The sequence below is a fragment of the Lissotriton vulgaris genome, chromosome 5, assembly GCF_964263255.1.
Source record: "Lissotriton vulgaris chromosome 5, aLisVul1.2, whole genome shotgun sequence".
Classification (NCBI taxonomy): domain Eukaryota; kingdom Metazoa; phylum Chordata; class Amphibia; order Caudata; family Salamandridae; genus Lissotriton; species Lissotriton vulgaris.
This window is the reverse complement of record NC_141693.1, coordinates 1,549,917,654-1,549,935,651: the sequence shown is the minus strand read 5'-3', so window position 1 is coordinate 1,549,935,651 and position 17,998 is coordinate 1,549,917,654. Positions and strand designations below refer to the sequence as shown.

The following is a 17,998-nucleotide window of genomic DNA, read 5'->3' as shown; positions in this document are numbered from 1 at the left end:
GGATGGGAGGAAAGAGGCATGAGTGAACTGCTTAACTCATCACAGGACTAGAATGCTGCAATTTTGCTGCTGTTGTGTATTCTGCATAGCTGTATATTTGGTGATGCATGTTCCACACAGCTATAGATTAGCTACAATTTGTGAAGAACATTAATGTTAGTCAAAATTTGCAGTCTAGGCTCTTCTGCCTTTTAGCTATCATATGTATGAGACATTGGGTTCGCAGCATTGGCAGTATTAAAGACGAAGTACAGTTCAAAGCTTGAGGAGGAGCACAGAATACATCCACAAATTGACTTGTTTCTCTAGAGAAAAACAGGCACACCCACACATTAGTTCAGAAATGTGTTATCCAAATAAGCCGTGCCAAATGATTTTGTGTTTGGGAAAAATAAAGTACTGTTGTGCGTTTTGGGGTAATTCTTTTTGGAGACTTTTTCTTTGAACTGTGTAGAAAGCCTCTGACTCCGAACCACAGTAACCCACAAACCTTTGATTTGCTAAACCCGGTTTAATAATATTTCCGCACAGTAAAAATTATTTGCCATAGGAACTGGGAGTGTTTATGGAGGGAGGGGGTCCTTACACATGAAAATTTTGACAGGGGGCGGTCTCGGCATCCAAAAGTTTTGAAGACCTCTGCTCTACAGTCACATGCTATACATTATTCGACCACCTGACCTTTTTTCCATCAACTCCCCAACTTTACTGGGGAGGTGGGATTGCTACCTGTGAAGGTAGAGGAGCTCCAAACAGCAAAACGTTCTACTGGTAATCCATTTCTTCACCAGCGTGAAGCTCTTCTACGTTCTCTTGCTGAGCATCGATTATATAATAGTATTAATTCTCAGTGGAGGGGGGGAGGGGTTAAAGTGTGGTTGATTGCAAATATTTTACTTAAGCACACTTTGACTCAATGTCTTGCCCCTTCATTGTACAGCTACGCAATAATGTTTGGTAAACGTTTGTGTTGATGACTAAGTGGCTGCCTTGCACATCTTGTAGTGTGACATTATCAATATATGCTACTGCAACCCTTTTTTCATTAAGAGTTGCAAACTACTACGTGTTTAACTGCTAATAAGCAGCACAACTGTATTGTTTGGACTATCTATTTTGCTAACGAAATCCGTTAGCAGTATGGGATATAAAAATTATTCAGATCTTTCACTTACTTTTGTAAGAAATACATGACTTCTCTCCTAACATCTAGGGTGTGCAGTACTCTTTTGGGCTGTGTTCTTGATTGCTGGACAAAAAGGCACACATTCTTGGACATAATCAATGGAATGCTTTTCCCCAGAACATTAGAGCCAGTCCTACAGTACAAGACTTCACATCTAATCTAAAAACAGGTCTCTTGAAACTACAGAGATTGAGTTTTCCATGCAAGGGCCTCACAACGTACATTACGCTGAACACTGCTTTCAGTGGTGACAGCTAATACCCCATAAGTAACATTCTTGTTTGAAATGTTGATTCGTGTTCAAATAAACTTTTGGCTAATACCTCTCAGCATTTCTTTCTGCAATATATTACCATCAACCAGGTCCACCATCTGAGATGGTTTTATAACCCCACCCACTTACAGCGACACCTCAGCTGATAACAGTATGAAAGACTCCTAGATTTGTGCAACCGCATTCTGTGATAACTTATTCTACTGTATGTGTGTAATCTCATACACCTGTTACAGCAGGACTGCTTCTTTAGTCTGTAAACACCCATACCTTCAGCATCTACACCAGATTATTACCTCCTCTTGTTACCCAGGATGTCAGTCAGTGAGCCGATTTAGCTAAATATGGTGGACTTTCCAGCACAGTCTCAATATTGGACACTATCACAAACTACTGGTATATCAAGGTTATTGATAATGGGCAAGTGTTTGCTTGGTGCCTTTTGCTGCCCTAAAACTGATAAGACGGAACCCAAATACCTTGACTTAGTGTTCCTGTTTGCCAGAAGAACTATCATTATGGCAGGGAAGAGTGCCATACCCCCATCCATTAATAACAGGAATAATGTATAATGGGCTGATACAGAGACGAATAGTGCATAGAGAAGAGCAGAACAGGCGGAGAAAATTCCCAACTGCACTCAGATTGGACGAATTAGTTGTACAAATAACGCTAAAGACGATAATAAACCATCCAAGGATTATTCAACAAGCCACCTAAACATATTGCAAAATAGTCAGTGTGTCGCTGGTATCAATTATGTGTGAGTATTACATTTTTTGTTGTTGCAAAAGTGGATTTTCAGGATGTGGAATTCCTATAACCCGATACCCAGGACATATTGTTTGGGGTGAAGAGCAACAAGTTTTCATGTGTATTCTGTCCTTAGGACAAGAAGGCCCAACACCTTCCAGTACAAACACTTTGACTGCCAGTTTGCAGTACCACATCATGGATCAGGGAAGGGCACTGTCTGCAGTTGAAGGTAACATTTTTGCCCATATGTTAATGATGTTCAAACTTGTATTTATGGTTCAATAATTGAAAGCCTTATTAGGGTGAGCGCTTTAGGTAAATATTTTAAGCTTCGACTCCACTACTGACAGTGTTCCCAGTATTAAAATGTGCACAAGTTTTCAAAGTTTATCAATGAGGCTACACATAATGCTCCTAGAATGCTATCTGACGATGCAACTTTGTGCAGAAGCTTGAAAGCAAGATTGATCATTCTTTGCTTTCAAAATAAAATGCTCATTAAAAAATGAATGCAGGGAGGAGGAGCCAAGATGGCGACCTGAGCGGACGTGAAGCCTCTCGGCACCGCCGGCCCTGGAGTCCCGCACCGAAATCCTGCGTGCCATCCTGTTGTTTCTTGGATCGAAAATGTGCGGGAAGCGGAGCTGGCTCTGATGGTGTTCCTCCGAACTCTCCACCCGCCCGGAGACAGAAGATATGGGCTGGACCACCTTAGCCCGGGACCCCGCTCGCTCCACAGCGCCTGGCCGGACCTCGCGTGCTCCGGGACGGCCGATCCGCCACGGAGGTTGTGCAACTGCGAGAGTCACCTGACTTTGTATACAGTCCGGCCGGCACCCGCCGTCAAGACCTACCGAGGGTACACTGTGTTGCACCGGGACAAGGGGGAGAAGTGCTTTATCTGCGGTTTCTTTGTCTGTAGCCGCCATGATGCTGGTCGGCTCCAGTTGTTGCTCTGCCCGGTATCGGTGAGCCCCTCTCTATTCTGCCTGATCTACCATGCTGTCTGCGATTCCCTGACTACGCCGCAGACCGAGGGGATAGTGTATTCCGGGGACGACAGCTGCTGCTCGGTCGTGCTCCGCGACCCCCCTTCCCCCCCCCCCCCCCCCCCAGCTCATCAGTGGATTGAGGGCAAGATGGCGATGCCTGCTATTCTGTACTGTGGGGATGACTACGCGCCCTCATCATGGGTCTGCGAGCTCACTGTCGTGCAGGGGGCCGGAGCACATTCTTCCTCCGGGAGTGCAGAGCTAAGGGAATTGCAGCCTGAATGGACCTACAAGGATGTGTTAACGATCTTGGGTGGGCTATGCTCCGAGATGGTGCATAATTACAATGTACTAGGTGTGAAACTTGATGCATGTGCCCACGCCCTGGGTCGGGAGCAGGGGGTCCATCCCCGACAGAGTTTGGATTTGGTCTCACTACAGTCTGTCACCACACCGCCGCCTCCGAGGGCTACTGTTGCGGTTAAGGTAGCTATTACTGCGGCTTGTAGCGACTCGTTGCCACCCATCGGATCTGTTGCTGCAACATTGTCTCCCCTTTGTCCCGTGACCGACTGTCTGCCTCGTTTACCAGCATCGTTGCTTTGGACACTAGCAACCTGTCCTCATGCCTCTTCATCTGCTCCTTCCTTAGAGACCTTGATCTCCCTGCTTCGTGACTTTTGTCGCTTGGATGCATCGGAAGAGCTTGTGACCGAGGGAGATACCCTTTTTGAGGACAGGCGACGCACTGTGTTTATGCACCTCCCCCCTCCTTAAGGCGGCCATTTTCCTTCGCCAACTTGAACTGTACTGGACTACCACGGAGGGTGGGTGAGAGGATGAGTCCCAGGTCGGGCCAGGGCTAGGCGGTCCCTTTGCTAAATTGATACGCTGGCGGGTGGAGACTGTGAGGGACCCGAATTCGGTCTGTTTCATTGCATAATGTGAATTGACTCTCCCTAATTGATAGACTTTTGCTGAATCTTTTGTTGCCGATATCGGGGTGGAGAATGCTTACTGGGCCGGCGGTGTCCGAGCATATGTACAACCGGCCCTCCTCCCGGCCTTTCTTTAGTGGGAGTTATAGGATAGAATTTTCTTTTCTTGCTCCCTATATCACTGGTTATATTTCCCTTTTCTTTCTTCTCTCCTTCTCTTTTCTCGCTATATTTCGGGTTTATAGGGCGACAGGCTCTGCTGGGGGGGGGGGGGGGGGGTAGGCCATAGCCTCTGCATGTGTGTAGGGTGGGGGGTTATATTTCAGTTCTATTAGTTTCTATGGTGCCATTTTTGCTCTTCTTCTATATTTTTCCTTTTTCATCTTGGCCCGTGTTTAGGCATACTGGGGGATGGGTGGCGGCGGAGATAGGAATGTGACGTTGAGACTGATACCCTGTAGCGTGAATATCTAGCTGCCATCCTGCCTGGTGGGGACTTGATTGTCGAGAAGTGAGATCGGTTGGAAACTGTAGCTAATGTCATGTCCCACCTGCATGGACCTTGTTCTTTATTTTATTATTTTCATGATTGAGGAACAACACGACCTGAACTCAATAGTTGCACAAAAAAAATTTGAAATTAACCTTCATTGCTCCTGTGTCATGGTATCGCGGCGCTTTCCAGTTTGATTCCTAAATATTAGCTAATGGTATGACGTAATACTATGTCGCCGTATTGCATGCACTAGTGCTTCGTGAATGTTCGTGGCCGGCCGGATGGTTGTGGGCCCGTATTTGTTATTTCATGCACAGTAAAGGTTTTCAAAAATTTAAAAAAAAAAAAAAAAAAAAAATGAATGCAGGGGAAAAAAACATTTTGCGAAACTACTGTAAAATTTCAGGTACCATTTCTTTGCAGCATGCATCATTTAGTAAGATGCGTTGATGCATGCTAGTATTTCCCAAAAATATTCATAATGGAAAATCAGTTAAATCAGTTTCAATAGGATTATGGAAAACAAAAATAAACAAGCATTGGCAAAGTCAGTAGGTCGGAAATTGGAGGCCAGCTTTTTAGTTTTGTCAATTGTGTGACCTGTTCTGGCATGGAGTCTGTAAAACCTTATTGGTGTGGAAGTTGAGGGACCCTAAGCATAATAATAAACATTGGCAAAAGCAAACAAAACGCAAAAACATTTCGGGTCTCAAAAAGCACACACTGCCACATTAGTTACTGGCAATGAACAAATCTGTGTGCGATATGCTCCTTGTGAAAGAGCATAAGGCAGTCACACTCAGTGAAGCCACCCAATACAGAGAGAGAGACAGTAATTTAATAAACACAAAAGGTCACAGTCAACGCCAGACCAAATTAGGGGCCCAATTATTAATGAAAGTCTCAAAAGTGCATCTATGAGGGCTTGGCAGAGCGGCATGAAAAGGCGGACGTGTTCTAACCAGCTTTAGCAGCCCACTGCGCCGGGACACTCTTTTCGAGTAGCCGTGCGCTATAAAAGAACGCTGTAACATAACATAACATAACACTTCAATTGTCCTCCACAATCGTCACCTATGACAACACCAAACACTCCCAATTTATAGGCGGACATTGTGGAACACCTGAGGTGCCGGGGGACGCCGCAGATTCCCGAGTGAGCTGCCTCCGGTGCCGTGGTTGCCATTGCAATCCGGTGAAGCATGACCTGTGGTGGCGCTGCGGGCGCGGTCTCTAGCTGCGGCCCGGGGTAGGTTAGCGCTGGTTCTGCTGCGGTGGTCGTTGCTGGAGGACAAAATCGGCAGCAGCCGGTGAATACGAGCTACGGCTCCCGTACGGCCTGATATGCTGCCTGGGACAGGGGCTGGCTTAGGTATAACGACGCAGAGTACCTTTGGCGCCCGGGTCCCGCTGCGTCCCAGCAAGCGGAGATCCCGGTTGGCTCGGCACTGCCTGGAGGCGTGCTGGCGTGACCCAGCCGCTGTGGGCAGAGAACGGGCACCACCCAGGCGGCCTTGTGGGTGGCGCCTGGGCCCAGGACTGCCTTAACGTTCCCCTTTCAACTTCAGTGCACGCTCATAGGCCGGACCACCATTGTGCACGTGCTCATACAGGTTATGCTGCATTGAATTGCCCACATACCCAAAGGCTGGACAATAGTAGATCACACATCGCTAGCAATTTCCCCGATTGGAGATATCGTATTGGTGGTGCCCTACGGTTTACTGGGGTTAGCAAGCCAGACTGAAAAGTAGCGGCCAAGTGTTGGTTGATGGGACTAGTCTCTACCCAGCGCAACACAGAGATAAACGGATTGTATATTCCCTGGGGTGCGGCACCCACTAGGTGTTGAGGGAGTGTGTCTCCTGGTCGCAGAGGATACCAGGCTAGGTCCTGGTGCAGCTTGTGGCAAGAGGTGCTCCCTCCTGCCTGCACCTACAGCTACCTCTCATTATCACAGGCACATATCAAGAAGAACCCAGGGGACAGGGCGGCTCTCTAAAAAGAGCGACAGAATCCAGACTGCTGGCTTGTGGGTATCACCCATTCTGAAAATGACCAAAAATAAACTCCCATCCACCACTGCACGGCAGATCAGTATGGATAAGTATACCGGTGTAGGCACACACGGCGCAGAGGCAGAAGGAGCCTCCCAGGCCCCATCGGACACTACCGCCACCCTTGCGGAGATTGTCCAACCCAGGGCAGTGTTGAAGGCCCAAATTGTCGCTGTTGGGCCAATGTGGCACTTCAGCAACAGGACCTTCAAGGTGTGGTGGAACACCGGACGGAGGCAGAAACCAGGGCTTCGGGGGTTGAAGATGCCACTTCTACGCTACAGGCGAGGGTATCTACCCCCGAGAAGTTAACTATAGGACTCGTAACACGGGTAGAAGATGCCGAAGGGCGCGCCTGCAGGAACAGCATTCGCCTTGTTGGCTTTCCAGAGAATTGCAAGGGTGGCAACACTGAATGGTTTGTGGCAGCTTGGATCGCTTGTGGGTCCTAGCGGGTACACTTCCCCCTGTTTCATCATAAAACGGGCACACAGAGCTCTATCCAACGGCTGCCCCTAGGAGCCAGACCAAGGCCCATTATTGCGCAAATCCCAAACTATTGCGATATTACCCTTAAACAGACCAGGATGAAAACAGAAATGTTACACGATTCACATCAAATCATAATATACCCGTACTATACAAGACTCATCCAGCAGCAGCAGCAATCATTCCAGGCGACCAAGAGGCGCCTTCGTGACCTCAAGATCACTTACGCTCTACAATTTCTTGCGCGATTACGGGGGGTGTACAATGCCCACACAATCTTCTTTGATACACCAGAAGAAGTCTACCAATGGACAGACAAACTGCGACATCTCAAACCACATACTCCTCCACACCATGACTCAGAATCATCATCCAGTGAACCAAGATGCGAGCACAAAGGTAAAGAGACAACACAGCTCTCGCTCAACATGGTGCTCCAGAACCACAAATCCCAATTGAGAGGATCCATCCATCAATATTCCAGCAACCGCCCTAAATGAATCCCACCAACCCCAAGAGTAGCTACTGTAAGAATCTGTGACCCAGATACACATTTACAAGTAAATGGCGACATGCACAATCTGGAAGGTACAGGGAATTCAACAAAATCAAGAGTGTTGCGGTTCTCAGACAGGCCAAGCGACAAAGCAGACACCCGGCTTCTGCAGGAGACACACCTTATGGGTACTTGGGCTCCCTGTTAGGCCAGGTTTGACTTAGCACAAATTTTCCACCAATGCATCCTGGGCGCCGGGGGGAGCAATTCTAATACATCAACGGATACCCATTATACTTTCCTGCACATTGGTTGACCCTCAAGGACGATATGTTCTCATCCAGGGGACCATTCTTGGCGAGCACAGTCATTGGGAGCATATAAACCCCCCCCGCCCCACTTCTCACATGCAGCTTCATTACTAAATTACTAGACTTATGAGGAACTCTGAGGGGCTGGTGGTCATGGGCAGGGACTGGAACAATGTCATGTGTACATCGAAAGACAAGAAACGATCCTCCGGGTCCAGGGAGCACCACAAAGAATCCAAATAAAAAAAAACTTTCACTACAACTTTGGGATGGATCGAAACATGAGAGCACACCACCCATATGACATAGGGCACACCTACTACTCCCCACACAAGACTCCCTCTCCAGACTAGATTATATTTTTATTCCCCCACACATACATACAGTGATTGGCCGGCACCATAATTCTGCCACGCGGACTATCAGAGCACACTACAATCGCGATCCAGCTCCCAATTGGCCCTCGCAGGCGTCTCTTCTAATAGTGGCGTCAGCAGAATTTTTTTTACAATAAACACACCGCCACAGATCTTGTGGGAGGCCATGAAACCAACAATCCGTGGAGTGGATATTAGCCACTGCACAGCGGCACTGAAGTGTAGGATGCATAATCTCACAACAAGAAGATCATATTAATGTTCTGGAGGGACATGGTCTAGATAGCGGAGCATATAAAGGCATGCAGACAATGTTTTAATCGGGGAAACTTCTATATCACCTATGTCAACTGCCTAAATTTGCTAACCTACCCCCAGAAATTGGCGCCACTGCTGCGAATACTCTCACGAATCCCGCTGAGATCGCACAAAGTTTTGCAGCTTTTTTTCAAACATTTTACTTGCCTCAAGAAGCCATCAGCCCATATCTCATTGACAAATTCCTCTATGACATTCCCCCAAAAACTGTCCCAGATGTACGGGTGAGCTTAGATGCACCCATAACAGAGGAACTAACTAATGCCGTTGCAGAGCTGCGCACTGGCCGAGCTGCAGGCACTAACGGCTACCCTAGTGAATTCTTCAAAGTTTACAACAATACTCAGTCCCCATTTCCTCAATACTATTCTAGATGCAACTGAAGTCTGCCGCCTCCCAGCAGACATGCTGAGATCGTGGTTTTTCCCAAACCCAATAGACCCCTGGAATTGCACAACTCCTTTCACCCTATATCTCTGTTAAATATGGAGGCGAAGACACCCGCTAAAATCCTTGCAGTCAGACTATTACCACACATATCAGATTTGGTTCACTAGGACTAAGCCGGCTTCATGGTCAGCCGCTCTACTCGCCACAACATCAGAAGGGCCCAGAATGCGATAGAGCGACTTGACAGGCCAGCAGCACTATTAGTGGACATGAAAAAGGCCTTCGATTATGTAGGCTGGATCGACCTATTTGCATTACTTAAACGACAAAGCAGGTCATTGCCTATATATGCCTCCTATATACATATATGACTGCGCTCGTTCACGTTGCGGACTGCATATTTTTCCAATACAACGGGGCTCAAGATAGGGATGCCCTTTCTCCCCTTATAGTTTGCACTCGCAATTAAACCATAAGCGATTTTGGTTCGGAAGGATGCACTGTTCACTGGGTTTGAATGGACCCCGACATTGCGGATCGAATCACATTGTATGCAGATTTCCTATTTTTCCTCACGGATCCCCACAGATCGGGCCCCAGAATGTTACAGATAGTGTAGGCGTTTTTAGGAAACATCAAACCTATACATGAATCTAAACAAATCAACAATATGGTCCCTGCGCTGAAACTCGCACAGGGAACCTGGGCCACAAACCTAACATCCGCCACAACCGGGATACAGTACCTCGGTGTTTATCTTACAGAGGACCCTACAATATCGTGGGAACGCAACATCTCTACCGAAACTGATAGTGTTGATCATATATATGTGCATGGTCTGGGTTACCTCTATTGCTATATGGACAGTCTGCGATCTTTAAAATTATGTTGCTCCAGCGGCTCCTACACCACCTACAAAATCACCCCTTTCCTGTCCCCTCATCCGGGGTTCTCCAAATTAATGCGATCCTCGGACAGTTGATGTGGGGTAGTGGTGCCTCTTGAGTCATGCTCCATACCTGCTTCCAGTCAACATACGGCAGCAGAATAGCAGCCTCCGATATGCAGTCCTATAATGCGGCATAACATTTACACGGGACCTGAAGTGACCCGGCGCAGGTGGGTGGCTCCTTGATGACCATACACTTGCATCATATTTATATAGCCGCCTAAATGTCCAGACCCTACCAACCGCTACCAAGGTGGTAATACTCACATGGTGACAGGCTCTTAGACAGATGGGTTGGTGGGATCACCTTACACAGGTAACCCCCTTACGGCGCTACCATCTTGTATCTCACCTAGCTAATCTACAGGGATTTTGGGGAAGAGATCAGATAGGAATCTCCACTATTGGAGATGTAATGAACAGCCTTAACCGTAAAACCTTCCCAAGAACTCTGCCACAAATATTCTATGCCAAACACACAATTCTACAAATACTTTAAGTTCGACACGCTATCACACCACATATAACCCAAATCGAATCCCTCCCAGGCTTCAACCCACTTGAGGGCAAACTCCTGACCATAACATTTCTAAAATATATCAAACTCTCATTACAAACAGTGCCACCACCTAAGAACGACTGAAAGCCTCCTAAAAGACAGATATCAGATACTGACTGGGTCGAGGCACTAGCATACCCGCCTGGAGCCGTTATTTCCATGAGATTACGATTAATTCAATTCAAGATCCTCCTTAAAGCCTAATACACTCAACATACATTGTAGCAAGCCGACCTGATAGAATCACCCATATGTTTGAGAAGTCGGGAAGACTAAGGCACACAAATACACACAATATGGTCTTGCTAACGGCTGGAAAGATTCTGGTCCAGTGTATTGGCATATCTGTCCAATATGCTGGGGTGGGTACTCCCCAGATCTCCAAAAATTACCTTGCTTCACGTAACAGAATAGATTGGGGACAACAGATACAAACGTCACTTACTTTGGCTGTGTCTCACTCTAGCCAAAAGAGACAATGCACGATTATGGAAATCAGATAAGCCCCCGGCTATCCGGGCATGGAAAAAGTATGAATTTTTGTATGGGGTTGGAGCTGCCAGTGTTCCACGCTAGGGGATGCCCACAGAGGCACTCAACAATTTGAAACTGATGGGCTGAGTACTATAGAAGGCGCTCACTCAATAGTGGCAGAAGCTCAAATTTTCAAAAACTGGGGGATAACAATAGCTCCTTATATAGAACCAAGATATCCGGAATTACTACTACCAGCAGGAACAGAGGGAGGACAGAACTCTGCCAACAGACTCGGAATATCAGTTCTTAGAGGAACAATAGGGAGAGATGGTGCAAGAATTATGGATTATCTTCTAGCTACTGGAAGTACTCACGATGGCGCATCATCCCAAATAGAATTAACCAATCTAAGATGGATCGCCAGAACCATAAATAATCATGCAAATTGACAAACAAGTACACTGTCAAGATCAGGCGGGGGGTTGGGGGGGGGGCATTTTAGTATATGCTCATGGAACATCAATGGCTTGGCCTTCAAAATGTCCGATTCAGATTTTATCATCTACCTAAAATCCTTTGATATTGTGGCACTACAAGAGACATGGGAAGCAGAGCCTCTGCACCTTCACAGTTTTTTTTGAGTTTCTTTACTAGTGCAACAAGGACATCAAAATATGGTCACCTTCAAGGCTTCCAACTTCTCTGGAGTCAATGGCAGTAAATCTCTCCATTATGCAACTCAGCATGGGAGGAATACATTTTTCATTCATTAAGGTCTACATTCATCCAAAGAGAGAATCAAAGGCCACAAAAGAATTATGCAAGTTCCTGGAGGAGTGTAGAAGGGAAACACTGTCAACTGACCTTATGATCACAGGGGACTTTAATCATAATCTCATGGGAAGCTCGACAGATGATGAGATTCTATCTCAAAACTTAGCATGGAATATACCACTCCAAGTTAAGCCGCAAATATCTAAACATTCTAAGCTAGACACTAGAGAATCTCGAAACCTTTAACATCAGGGCACTAAACGGGAGATTTACTGGAGACAAGCCCCCCAGCAACTAAATTCCATTCAACAAGAACTAACAATATACTGGATTATACTTTTATCTCAATATCCTTATTCCATCAAATGGCCTCATTTCAGATAGGGGAGAAAGCTGATAGTGATCACTGCCCCCAACAAATCGTTATTAACAATAGCAAACCAAAATTTGAGCAAACTTCAGTACCCAAAGACTCAGTTCACGCCATCAACTACAAAAGGATCAAGTACTCAGCAGCAAGCGATGAAAGCATGCTAGTAAAGACTAAGCAGCACTTTGAGGATAGAACTGGTCCTAGTGAAGTCGAGAAATGGGAGAATTTTTTGACAACTATGGCAGCTTACCTTACAAGTCCCAAACTCCAAAAGGGACCGATCCGCAGCAACATCGAACAATTTACAAGGGAACAAAGAAAAGATCAGGCATACAAAAAATTAATCAATCAGACAATGCAACAACTTAGGCGTAACCCAATGGATAAAGTGAAAAACGATCTTTTACGGGAATTAAGCTTTGCTAAAAAAAACAAAATGGGAAGCGAAACTGCACGCAGATATAAAACAGAATGATGGGGCAAAATTCTGGAAAACCATAAATACCTTCATAAAACCTGGGCATGATGGAGTCTCCTCAAATATCACAGAAGACGTATGGGCAAATCTTAAAAATCACTTTACTCAAGACAGAGATCTCCACTGGGAGACAGGAACAGACAACTACAATTCAAAGTTACCATACAGGAGCCCCTGCAGATAAGAAGGCCACATTCTACCAACGATTGAAGGAGTAACAAACTTACAAAAAATAATCAAGCGCCAAATCAAAAAAAGGTAAGAAAGAGAGGGCTCCAGGCCTTGTTTTTAGGCGACCTTATTCCGATCCTCAATAGTTGCAACTCTCATGCACCCAAATTAGGAGGGCTAATATTGCCAAGTCTTCTTTATGCAGACGAGATAGTCCTAAATCAGCCATACAAGAGTAGGGCTGCAACACCTTGTGGATGCTACACATAGATATTCAGCTACAAACCAACTGACAAATCTTGAGAAAACTCAGACAATGTCAATTAACAAGAGAAGGAAAAACTGCCATACTTGGTTTTGGAACCATATCCGTATTGGAGGATACATCATTGTACAACTACCTCAGAGTCAAAATTGACAATGGCGGCCATTTCATAATTCAGAAAGCTTGATCAGAGGAAAAGGCATAGCTGTAGCAATTTCTTTAAAAACACTTAATCGGAAACTTACTAGCCCTTCCCTCTTGCCCCTGTCACAAGTAATAAGAGCCAAGCTCCTGCCAACAATTACTCATGGGAGTGAAGTACAGAGAGGCAGAGATGCAATTACTTTGGACAATACTGTTACAGCTGCATACAGGATTATTTTCAGCCTGCCAAAATACACCTCCCCGGCTCAAATCTGGCTGGAGATTGGTGTCCAGAAACCGCTTCTGGCAAGACAGAGGGCCTACATAACTGTTTGGGACAAAGTCCGGAAAGCCAAAAAGAGTACCTTAAACGATTATCTATGGTCTGATTTAGAGCGAATTCCAGCTTCACCATCCTCTGAAAGACAGCCTGGCGAACCTTTGTTTGCAACAGCTTCGGAATACCCCTACTAACCATATAAAGATAAAAAAATTAGTAAAGAAAACAATTAAACATCTCTCATGGATTGAAGACAAAGCAACTCTTGTGAAAAGGTCTCACGGATGGATGACCTTATACTCATATTCCGCACAAGCACAACAAAGCTATCTGGACTTGGGCTGCTCAAAAACAACGAAATGTAGATTTTTAAAGTACAGATTGGGCTTGCTACCCTGCATCTGCCATTTTCCCCACTGGCTAAAGAATAAGGCCGGATCCCTCTGTCGCTTATGTTGCACAGCTCCTGAAGATATGTCGCATCTGTTGTGCTCCTGCGACAAATTGGAGGAGGAACGGAAATGCTTGCTAAAATTTCAATTTTACCAGCGAGGAATACGCTCACGAAGACGAGCAGTCCTTGCATGCTTTTCACCCTATGACCCGCAGTTAAACTGTAGCGTTGTAAAGTTTATGACGGTGTTGCAAAAGAAAATCTCAAAATCTGACTCTCAATTGTCCCCTTAACATTAAACCTTAAGTTATACCTTATTTTAATAATGATTATTAAAAAATTAGCTATTTTACTGGATTTTAAAAAGGAAAAATTCAATAGAATATATATCTTTATGTATAAAGATGAAATTTAAAATGTTTGCAGTGATACATGTTTGGTTATAGAAGGAATTTTAAAGGTTGTATTGCAATGGTTTTAATTAACTATGCATATAAAAACAAGCATTTACAATGCAATGGTCTCGGCATTATTAAAGGTAGAGCCATTGGCATTGCTCATTACTTTATTTTATTTTTTTAAATCATAAATAAATAGCATTGTCATGTACATTGTCAATAGTGTAATCGTTAAATAAATGGCATTGTCATTTACAATGCCACTAGCTTAATCGCTCGCTTATGCATGACCTATTGCATTTACACCCACCCACACACACAGAGCAACCCAGTCATTCACATAGAGCCACCTACACAGAGCCACCCACACAGACAGAGCCACCCACACAGACAGAGCCACCCACACAGACAGAGCCACCCACACAGACAGAGCCACCCACACACACACACACAGAGCCAGCCACACACACACACACACACACACAGACCGAGCCAGCCACACACACACAGAGCCAGCCACACACACACACAGACGGAGCCAGCCACACACACACACAGACAGAGCCAGCCACACACACACACACAGACAGAGCCAGCCACACACACACACACAGACAGAGCCAGCCACACACAGACAGACAGAGCCAGCCACACACAGACAGAGCCACACACAGACCACTAGTGACAGTAAGCACTTCTGAGCCCCCCTCCCCGACACAAAATAGGTATTATCTGCTCATGTCAACCTCCCAAATGTCAGATCACACACAGATTGTTACAATGTCATATTCGCTGAGCAGGTAGTTATCTGTAAAATGGCATGTGCCCAAAATGTAACAATCTTATAATTGCACGGTACTACAACGGACTATGGGAGGAAGGGTGTGTGTGGGGCAGAAGCAGCACAGACAAATAGGTGGAAGGGGGAGAAGTAAAACGGACAAGGGGGTCAGAGGGGAAAGAATCAAAAAGGACACAGGAGTGGGAAGGGACCAAGACACATAAAATAAATTAAAATATGATCAATGGAAGGACAGCAATTAAACTGAAGCCTTCAGTTCTTGGGCCATGCTTCCAAAAGAAGAAGAATTGAAGCCTGCACAACCTGGCCAATGAGAAGGCACTAAAGAAGACGGACAATGAAGCCAAGAATGATAAACAACCAGGGGTTTGCAGGTTCCTTAAATAAAATCTCTAGGAAGTGAGAGCGCACGTGCTCTCGAAGGCAAAACCTAAAAATCTGCACGGTCCAAAATGTCCGCAGAGTGGCACTTAAAGGCCCTATAGGGCAAACACAAGCCTCTCGCCAAGCAGATTTCACAGATTAGCCAAATATGGCGAGGTTGGATGGCTTTGGCAGACTTTCGCGTGGTCCCTGCCAGATGCCGTAGAAGCGAGTCTGGTATGTCTGTGCGTGGGGTCTTGAAATCTTTTTGGTATGACCGGGCAGATATTTCTCCATCCCGAACCCTGGCACCATATCTGAGCCGATAAACATCCCTGTGAACTACGCCGTTCATCGCACCCGCCTGACTCACCTCCGGGGAATCTTCAGAGGGAGGGGAAAACCATCTGCTGACTCACGGGCCTGACAGGTGGGCTCTGGGCCCGGTGCTTCGGAAAAAGCACGATAAAGCCACTGATACTCCTAATGTTGTTTCTCCAATAGCAAACCTTTTCCCCAGTCTTGGGACTTTGTGGCACTACAGACAGCAGGTGCCTGAATTAACCAGCCGCTCTCACGCCACATTCGATTTTGCAGGTGCGACTTTTACCCACTCAGCTGCTTTACCGGCTGATAAGGCGCATGCGCCTAGAATCTGTTCCTCCCTTATTCGATGGTGTTTGAAAATCTCAATCTGTGACATCAAAATCACCACAGTGGCCGCTTTTTTGTTCGGAACAAGCGGGCCGCTCTGTGAGAGATGGTCGGCTTCTCTAGACATATGACAAAAGTGGGAACGAACTTACATATTAGAATACATTATTACACAATAGCACAAATTTAGCTGCTGCTTGGCGCCATGCTACACCTATAATGCGTTAGTAATCGCTACCATTGCTTCTTTTTGTGTCCTGCTACAAAAGTCAACTTCTGGACGCATTTATAAACACGTGTTAAAATACATTATTGAACAATAGCACATATTTAGCTGCCGCTTCGCACCATGCTACGCTTATAATGCGTAAGTTATCAGTAAGACTGCTACTTTCTGTAGCATGCTACAAAGGTCGACTTGTGGACAAGCTTATAAATATGCATTAGAATACATTATTACATAATACCACATATATAGCTGCCACTTGGCCCCATTCTACACCTATGTGTTCCTTATTGTTAAAACTGCTGCTTTGTATTGCCTGCTATACTACTTAGCTTGTGTACGCGTACATAACAGCACGTGTTAGCTAGCTCTTATTGCATGTTACTCTAAATAGGTTGCCACTTAGTTGCATAAAGATTGTAAGCGCCAAGGGGAACGGGTCCGCAGTGGTATACCTTGACACGTAAACTAGGTATGCGCCTACGCCTGCACAGCATAATGCAGCATTGCAGGTATCCACGTACGCAGCACTGCCTTGCTATCGTGTTGATGAGCCAAGCGCCGGGGGTAACGGGTCCACGGTGGTATGCTCTTAGACGTAAACTAGGTTTGCACCTATGCCCGCACAGCATTTCATGCAGCATTGCAAGTTTCCACGTACACAGCACTGCCATGTTATCGTGTCTAAAAGCTAAGCACCTACCATAACGGGTCCGCAGTGGTATGCCGAGCCGTACATCTAGGTGTGAGCCTACGCACGCACAGCCTTACATGCAGCACTGCAAGTTCCCCCGTGCACATCGCTGCAATGCTGTCCTGTTTGTTAGCTGTGTGCCAGAAGTGACGACTTCGCTGCAGTGAAATCTAAACGGCAGAACAAGCTGTCTGTCAAAGCCGTACAACACTACCTGCAGCAGTGAAAGTCTCCCCATACGCAACGCTGCCAAGCTGTCCTGTCTGCAAGCTGAGCGCCGGAAGTGACCAGTTTGTGGCAGTAAAATCTAAACCGCAGGACAAAGTGTCCGTCTAACGCCGCCCAATCTACGTGCAGCAATGGGAGTGTACTTGCATGCAGCGCTTACTTATTTATATATTCAGTGACTGCGTTATTATATAGCGCAGACTTTATCCGAGGGTGTCGGCGCACTTTACAATAAAAACATTACTAATACATAACGTGCAGCAATGAGAGTCTACTCGCACGCAACACTGCCATAATAAATGCAAGGGAAAGTCTCCCCGTATGCAATGTTGCCACGCTGTCCTGTCTGAGCTGAGCGCCACAAGTGACGAGTTAGCGGCAGTAAAATCTAAACCGCAGGACAAAGTGTCCATCAAACGCTGCCCAATCTACGTGCAGCAATAGGAGGGCACTTGCATGCAGAGCTTATTTATTTATTCAGTTACTGCATTTTTATATAGCGCTGACTTTACCCGAGGGTGTCAGCGCGCTTTACTAATACATATCGTGCAGCAATAAGAGTCTACTCGCACGCAACACTGCCATAATGAATGAGAGTGAAAGTCTCCACGTACACAGCGCTGCCACGCTGTCCTAGGAGATTATTTAGTCAATTGATTTGTTTTCGAAAGCTTTTTATGTTTTTATGT

The 17,998-nt window shown here is 45.9% G+C and overlaps 1 protein-coding gene across 1 annotated transcript in view; it reads right to left on the bottom strand.

Annotated features, from left to right (window-relative positions):
- NOP10 (NOP10 ribonucleoprotein) overlaps nucleotides 1-17,998 on the bottom strand; it is a 35,928-nt gene that overhangs the window by 1,086 nt on the left and 16,844 nt on the right. The window lies entirely within an intron of this gene.